Below are 7551 nucleotides of genomic sequence, written 5' to 3'. Positions count from 1 at the left end.
ACCTGACCCCTATACCGTGGTCGCTTCATACATGTGTCTCGACCTTGCCCACACATGTGATCAACTAAGTCCTAAAGGAGAACAACACATCATCCACTCTAAGGGACAACTTCCTAAGGAGGGTTTTTCAACAAATTAAGCTTTTAGATCACCACAACTATCTCAATCCACACAATAGGATGAACAACTTCGAAAACATCTCCCCTAGTACTAGTGGTCAACAACTCATCGTCACAACACAACAACACAGTTTATCAACTCATCAACTCATGTAACTCACAACTTTAACAACACAATCAACTCAACAACTCATGTATCAACTCTACATGCCTACACACTTCAATAGCGGACTACTTGAGCTCCTATATCCCTTTCCCTATTTCTATGGTCTCAACATGCATCTTATAACTTTTGACTAAATCATCTCATCATGCTTCAACAACATCATCATTCAACACAAAATTGAGCAACACACAACTTGTAAACATTTTTAACAACACACAACACCTTCAGTATACAACTTTTCAACCATCTAACAACTCAACCACATATAAAACAACTTATTCACAGCATTAAAGCATAATAAAATACTATCATAGCAAAATAAAGTCATGCCTAGTGAAATTATTATCTCGCTCGACGTGGATCTCATCTAGAGAGCTCCAAGCTCTCTCACACTCGACATGGAGAAAATCCTGCCCGAGATTGATTTGGTAGAGATTCCCCCAAAAGAATCTCGCTCGGCGTAGGGGAAGTCCCGCTCGACACGAGCTTGGCAGAGACAATTTCCCCTCAAAATTCACCCGACGTAGAGGAACTACGCCTAGCGTATGTCTTGGCAAAGACTTCTTTAAGGAAATCTCGCCCGGCACGGGTACTCATGCCCAATGTAGGGCTTGGTAGAGAGTCCCTAGGTAAATCACACCCGACGTGATTACCTTACGCTCGGCCTCATATTAGTAGAGGCACAAGCACTCCAAGTTCTGATATCGTGCCTGACGTAACCTATCCCACGCCCAATGCCACTATCTAGAGACCTCAATCCCAATTCACACATGACGCAACCCACTTTGCGCTTAATGTGAACATGAAAATAAGGCATCTGATGAATGCCAGCCCAACGTCATGAAGGCGCGACTGGCGCGAATTCAAAAATGGGCACCACAAGTTTGAAAATTTGAACCAACACCTGCAATATAAGAAAGATCCAGCGCATGCAATCCACAAATACATCAACATTGACCACATAAAACATATAAACTTCAAGAAAAACATGTATTCATCACAACTCAAGAAATCATCAAAGTTCAACTTTTCTTCCAAAAACCTCAAAACTCCCAATTGATTCTATGATTCTGCTCATATTCATCCATGGAATCAATCCAACAACTTAGCATCTCAATCTAACTTTGACAATTCTAGCTTCCCTTACCTCTTAAAGGGAGAAAAATCCGACTCCGAGCTAACGAGAAGGAAGTAGGAGAAAAAAGAGATACTCAGCTCCATACGACTTGATTCAAGGTTCTCCACCACTTGAATCACAAACAACATGACTTAAATGAGTAATAGAGAAGAAAAGAAGATTAAGAGAGGAGACCTCACAAATTAGAGTCATTCTATCTAAAAATTTATCTCTCTAAGAAAGTCTCACACACAACATCTTTTATTGACATATCATATAGGAATATCAACAAATTAATATTTTTGTATTGGACTTTGTGACAAGAGAAAAAAAAAACTTTAGATTTTAAAAATACGGTAAATCACATGAAGAAAAATCAATATTTAAAATTTAAAATATTATATTATCAAAAATATTTTAACCTTTTCAAATTTTTTTGGTCAAGCTCCCCCGCTTACCGGCGATGAGTTCTCATCGAAAGATGTTGGAGAACACTAAAATTTGAGCATTGGTAATTCGAATACGATTAGAGTCTTTGTCACACAGTCACACTTGAAGCATCGTTGGAGGCACTTCACCTCGTACTGGAACAAACTTAGACACAATGCAATTGCCAAGGTTAAGGTTCGCTGTCCCTTCCTCTGTTTACATGCCAAAGTTTCTTCCTTTCATTCTTTCAAGACTCTACTCTAGTTCTCAGTCTCAGCCCTCACTAATTCACAATGTTGATGATGGCATTGCCTTATTCAACCGCATGCTCCACGCGCGTCTTGCACCACCCATTATCAAATTCAACAAGCTTTTAGGATCCCTTGTGAATTTGAAGCACTACCCCACTGCTATTTCCCTTTCCAAACAATTGGAACTCAGGGGAATCATGCATGACCTTGTTACTTTGAGCATCTTGATCAATTGTTTCTGCCACCTACGGCGAATGCCTTTCGCCTTTTCGGTGTTTGGCAAGATTCTCAAAATGGGTTTTCAGCCAAATACCATAATATTGAACACACTCATGAGGGGTCTCTGTTCAAATGGAGAGGTGATGAAAGCATTGCACTTTCATGACAAGGTGCGACCTCAAGGATTTCAAATGAGCAATGTTAGTTATGGGACCTTGATCAATGGGGTGTGTAAGATGGGAGAAACACGAGCGGCTGGGGAGTTGCTGAGAAAGATTGAAGGGGCATCGGTTAAGCTTGACGTGGTAATGTGCAATACAATCATTGATAGCCTATGCAAGGATAAACTTGTATCTAGTGCATGTGAATTTTGTATTCTGAAATGGCTGTCAATGGAATTTCTCCCAACATTATAACTTACAATTCGCTAATCTATGGCTTTTGCATTGGGGGTCAGTTGGAAGAAGCAATTGGTTTCTTGAATGAAATGGTAGTGGAAAATGTCAACCCTATTGGCTATACCTTTAATACATTGATTGATGCTTTGTGTAAGGAAGGAAAGATGAAAGAAGGTAAAAGTGTTATAGGCATGATGTTGAAACAAGGTGTGAAACCTAATGTTGTTACTTTCAATACTTTAATGGATGGCTATTGCTTATTTTATGATGTGAACTATGCAAAGTATGTATTCAACACTATGGCCAGAAGAGGAGCGACTCCTAATGTTCGCAGCTATAGTATAATGATTAATGGATTATGTAAGATTAAAAAGGTGGATGAGGCCATCAATCACTTTGAAGAAATGCATTGCAATAATATGATTCTTGATACAGTAACTTACAATTCTCTTATTGATGGTTTGTGCAAATCTAAGAGAATCTCTTATGTTTGGAAGCTTGTTGATGAGATGCATGATAGAGGTCAACCTGCCAATATAATCACCTACAATTCTATATTCGATGCTTTATGCAAGAATGATCATCTAGACAAGGCAATTGGATTATTCAAGAAAATTACAGACCAAAGAATTCAACCGACTATATGCACATATACGATACTTATTGATGGATTGTGCAAATGTGGAAGACTTAAGAATGCAAAAGAGGTTTTTCAGGGTCTATTGAATAAAGGCTATCAACCAAGTGTCTATATGTATAATGCTATGATCCATGGGCTTTGTAAACAGGGATTGTTTGATAAAGCATTGGTCTTGCTATCTAAAATGGAAGACAATGGTTGCCTCCCTGATGCTGCAACTTTTGATTTAGTTATCCATGCTCTCCTTGAAAAGAACGAGAATGATAAGGCAGAGAAACTTCTTCATGAAATGGTTGCTAGAGGCTTATTGTACAGTAATAACTGATGAGCTGCTTTCTTGTTACACATTAACTTATTTTCAATTTTGATGACAATCGGCTAATATTTATTTCAGTTGATTGTCAAAAATCTTAAAGAAGACAAACTTATGTAATTTCTTACTGTCACTCTAGTTTTCATTGAAAGTCATATATGTTGGAAGATCATTATAGATATTGTAGTGATAGTATCCTTTTCTTCTCATTGTGCTGTAGATCTGATTCATCTACTTTTGAGGATTTATTTCAGTCATTGGTGATTCTTTGTGTTTCAAATATCAAACCAAGCTGAAACCGGCATGATTATTTGAAATGCTTTATCTCCTATGGACAACTCAATCTTCCTGTTTATTTCATGTTCTTTTTACAGAAGCATAAGATTTAAAACACCAGCATATTTTGTCTGCATAATCCAACTTGTCTTAGGTATGAAGTTGCTGACATTTCCCTGGATGTTGTTGCTGCATAATCAATTGGAGGTTTTTCAAAAGCTATGTTTTATTTTGGTGATGATTATTTAAGGACCATGTGTCTCAGGTGTTATGCTTGCTGATATGTTGCTGCATAATGAACTAGAACTATTTTAAAATTCAATTGATGATTCTGTATAAAGATGCCAGGAATCTGCATTCATTCAATTAATGATCATCTGTTTTTTACCATATGGAAAAGAATGAATACATGAGATACTATCACTAGATGAAAAGAATGAAGAGAAGAGATAAAAAGAAGTGAATTTTCTTTTTATTCCTGGAAGATTTAGATGATATTTTCAATATTAAGTTGTTTGTGGATACTTTTATAGTTTTATATGATGTGGTTTTGTATACATAGGTTTACTTTTTGTTGTTATTCCTTTCCATGATTATATCCTGCTAAAAAGTTATTTAGCAGAAAATGTTTATTTCCCTGTTGTCTTTGTCCTAAAATTTTGGATTCAAGGGTTTTTATTCCAAAGGGGGTGGAACAAGTTGTGGAGTGGGAAATTTCTTATTTGATGATCAAATACAAATCCATGGCCTAATGATCCTTACATTCCATCTCTTATCTGATATTGCCAATCAGGCTCACTGTTTTGAAGCCTTAAAATCATGCATTTTGTTCAATTGGTGGAGAATGCTGTCGTGTCTATGCCACGTCATTGTAGCATTGCTTGTCATATGCATAAAGACTCTCAAACCTTGTTGCTTGCAGAAACACCAAGGGTTTTACATCATTGAGGCTGAAGCAATTGATGATTGTTGACCAATGATTTTTGTAGAGAGTGAGCCAATACCCCTTATGCCATCACAAGTTGTGGACTTTAAGTGACATGGCTAGGTTTTGTTTTAGGGAATAAGAATATCTAAAATATCAAGCATGATTTCGTAAATTTAGTCAATTTGCTATTTGCCTTTTGTCTATGCTATGTTAAACATACCTAAAGCCTCCAGGGAGCCTCAGGAATAGTGAAAGTATAGTCTGTTCATGCTTCAGGTCACTGATACAGTTTTTGGTGTGAAACCTTGGATATAGGTTAAGTATATTCTTTTTATACTTTCAATATTCCCGAAGTTGTGACATTTATATTAATAGACTTAATTGTAAATTTGTTTAAGGGAGAAGAGGGTATGATTACTTAAGATACATGAATCAGAAAGGGAGAAGAAAAATGAGTATTTAAGGAAGAGAATGTAATTGTGAAGGGGGAGGCGATAATTATCATGTTTGGTTTGGTAATAGAGGTATGGCTAGGCTGTACAGAGGAGATATTCTTTTTCTCAATCTGTTGGTGTTAGCATCCTTTCTATTATTTTTTATTTTTTCTTTTCCATCTTGTGATAAGTTTGCTCCATTTTCTTTAGTTATTTCCGTTTCTGCTGTTTCTTTTATTGAACATTAACAAGTTGTAAGGAGTTGGCTCCTACCCATGTTGGATTTAATTCAGAAAACATATTTCCCATCATACACACAGATAGATATCGAGAGAAGCAACCATATAGAACTGGTATCATAAAAGTGAAAAAGAACAGGATTTTTATTGAATGAAACTAGGGAGAACCCCTAGGAAGCAATACATGACTTCATATATTTTGAGGGGCCTGGATCCACTCCTTACACTGTTTTCTCAATCACAACAGTCCCCGAAACTGTTTACAGTTATTCCTATATTTATAGGCAGCTACTGGTCTGCTAATATAAACTCACCCTAAAAATTTTCTAGATTCTAGCCAACACTGTACATCAAGATACACAATCTCCCTCTTGACATCAAATAGAAGAGAATGGAAGCTTAAAAATCAAAGAAACTGTCATATAGTCTAAAGTTGAGATGAGTGTCTAACTATATCACTTTATTACTTCTTAAATGTGCTTCATAATCATATATATCTAATGTTCATTCTAAACGCTTGGAAGCTAAACCATTGTTATTTACACAACAATACTTTTATGTAAGCTATCCTATGTTGGTCCAATAGTCACAATGCAATAATGCCCCAGTGCTGTGTCACTAGAAGGATCTGATCTATATTTTTGGAATTTGGAACTTTAGTAGTTGGGAGGATGATTTTTCTAACTGTCACATCCTCCCCATCCTTGTATCAACATGGAATCGCCTTTGCAAAGAGCTAAATTTTTACTTTTGTTAGTGCCTTTCCTTCTAAAAGCATTGCAGCAGCCTGATATGGATCGATGATATCTTTGATGTTAAGTTCTTGTGAGTTGTCCTGCATGAGAAAAGTTTTGTTTAGATAATATCCAACCAATGTGCTCCTGCTGTCGAAAATAGACTGGAGCTAAATTGGGTGTAAAATGAAAAAACCTAAGAAAGGAGATTTTTTTTTCCTATTACACATTTTGTATTTTTCCTCCTTCATCCATGCTTGACTGAGAGGCTTCCAGGTAACTGCCACTGATCTATTGCTGATGAAGAAAATATTGTTTGAGGATAACAGTATTGATTTTTTCTTTTTTCTAATCTTGTTAGAAGTAGCAGATGTGTGAGATGATATAATTCAAAATTCAAAACCTAATTGAATCCCCTAAATAATGCCAGGTGATAACAATATAAAAATCCAGTAATGAAGTTAATAAAAGTCCCTATACTTTTATGTTCATTATGTACAATATAATTTAAATATGTAAGCCGCCCCTGGTCACTCCCAGCTTTGAAATTCAAATTTCAATATTGCCATTCCTTTCCGACCTTCTAATATTGGGAAAATTTATTGCATTTGAATGTTATTTGTTACCAAATGCTAAATAATGTGATACTGGTATTAATAAAAGATCCAATTTAATATTCACCAAAAACAAAAGGTTCAATTTTTGTTAACAAATTTGCTGTTTGGGCACTAAGAATCGTTGTGTTCATATTTAACAATTGGGATTTGGAGTTTTGGACAGGTTGGATTTGATTAGGATATATCATATATCAAATGGAGAATTTACTGAAGGTAGAAAAAGCTAGAGAGACCATATTAAGTTAATGCAAGTCATTTATCAATGGAGCCGTAGAACTACAAAAATGATTGTGAACTGAGTTACAGATAATACTATGATAGGTAACTAGCAGTTGTGCAATAATCTATTAAGATACAAGGGCAAGTTTTTTGCATTTTTCTAATTTGTATTGTTATTTTGTCCTGTTGGTTTCTCAGTATGGCACTATGGCTTGTATCATATCTACAATTACAAACTAAGTTGGTTTCTGAAGGTTATGCTTCTCTGGGTTGCCTCATTTTTGTTGGTTGGATTTTAGACACTGAGGGAAAACAGCAGTGTATGAAAAAGAGTCTTGTTCATAAATAGGGTGAGCTTTGTGCACTGATGTTGCTGAACGAGTTGATAGGATTGCAACACTTCATCTTTGCCTTGCAAAGTTTCAACCTCTTGCATCTGATTGTTTCAAATT

The 7551-nt window shown here is 36.0% G+C and overlaps 1 pseudogene; it reads left to right on the top strand.

Annotated features, from left to right (window-relative positions):
• The first annotated feature begins 1858 nt into the window (after positions 1-1858).
• Positions 1859-3824, top strand: LOC109789381 (uncharacterized; annotated as a pseudogene).
• The last annotated feature ends 3727 nt before the right edge of the window (positions 3825-7551 follow it).

This window comes from Cajanus cajan, chromosome 1, assembly GCF_000230855.2.
Source record: "Cajanus cajan strain Asha chromosome 1, NIPB_CcT2T_4, whole genome shotgun sequence".
Taxonomy (NCBI): Eukaryota; Viridiplantae; Streptophyta; class Magnoliopsida; order Fabales; family Fabaceae; genus Cajanus; species Cajanus cajan.
The sequence above is the reverse complement of the archived record's forward strand: the minus strand, read 5'-3'. Positions and strand labels throughout refer to the sequence as shown.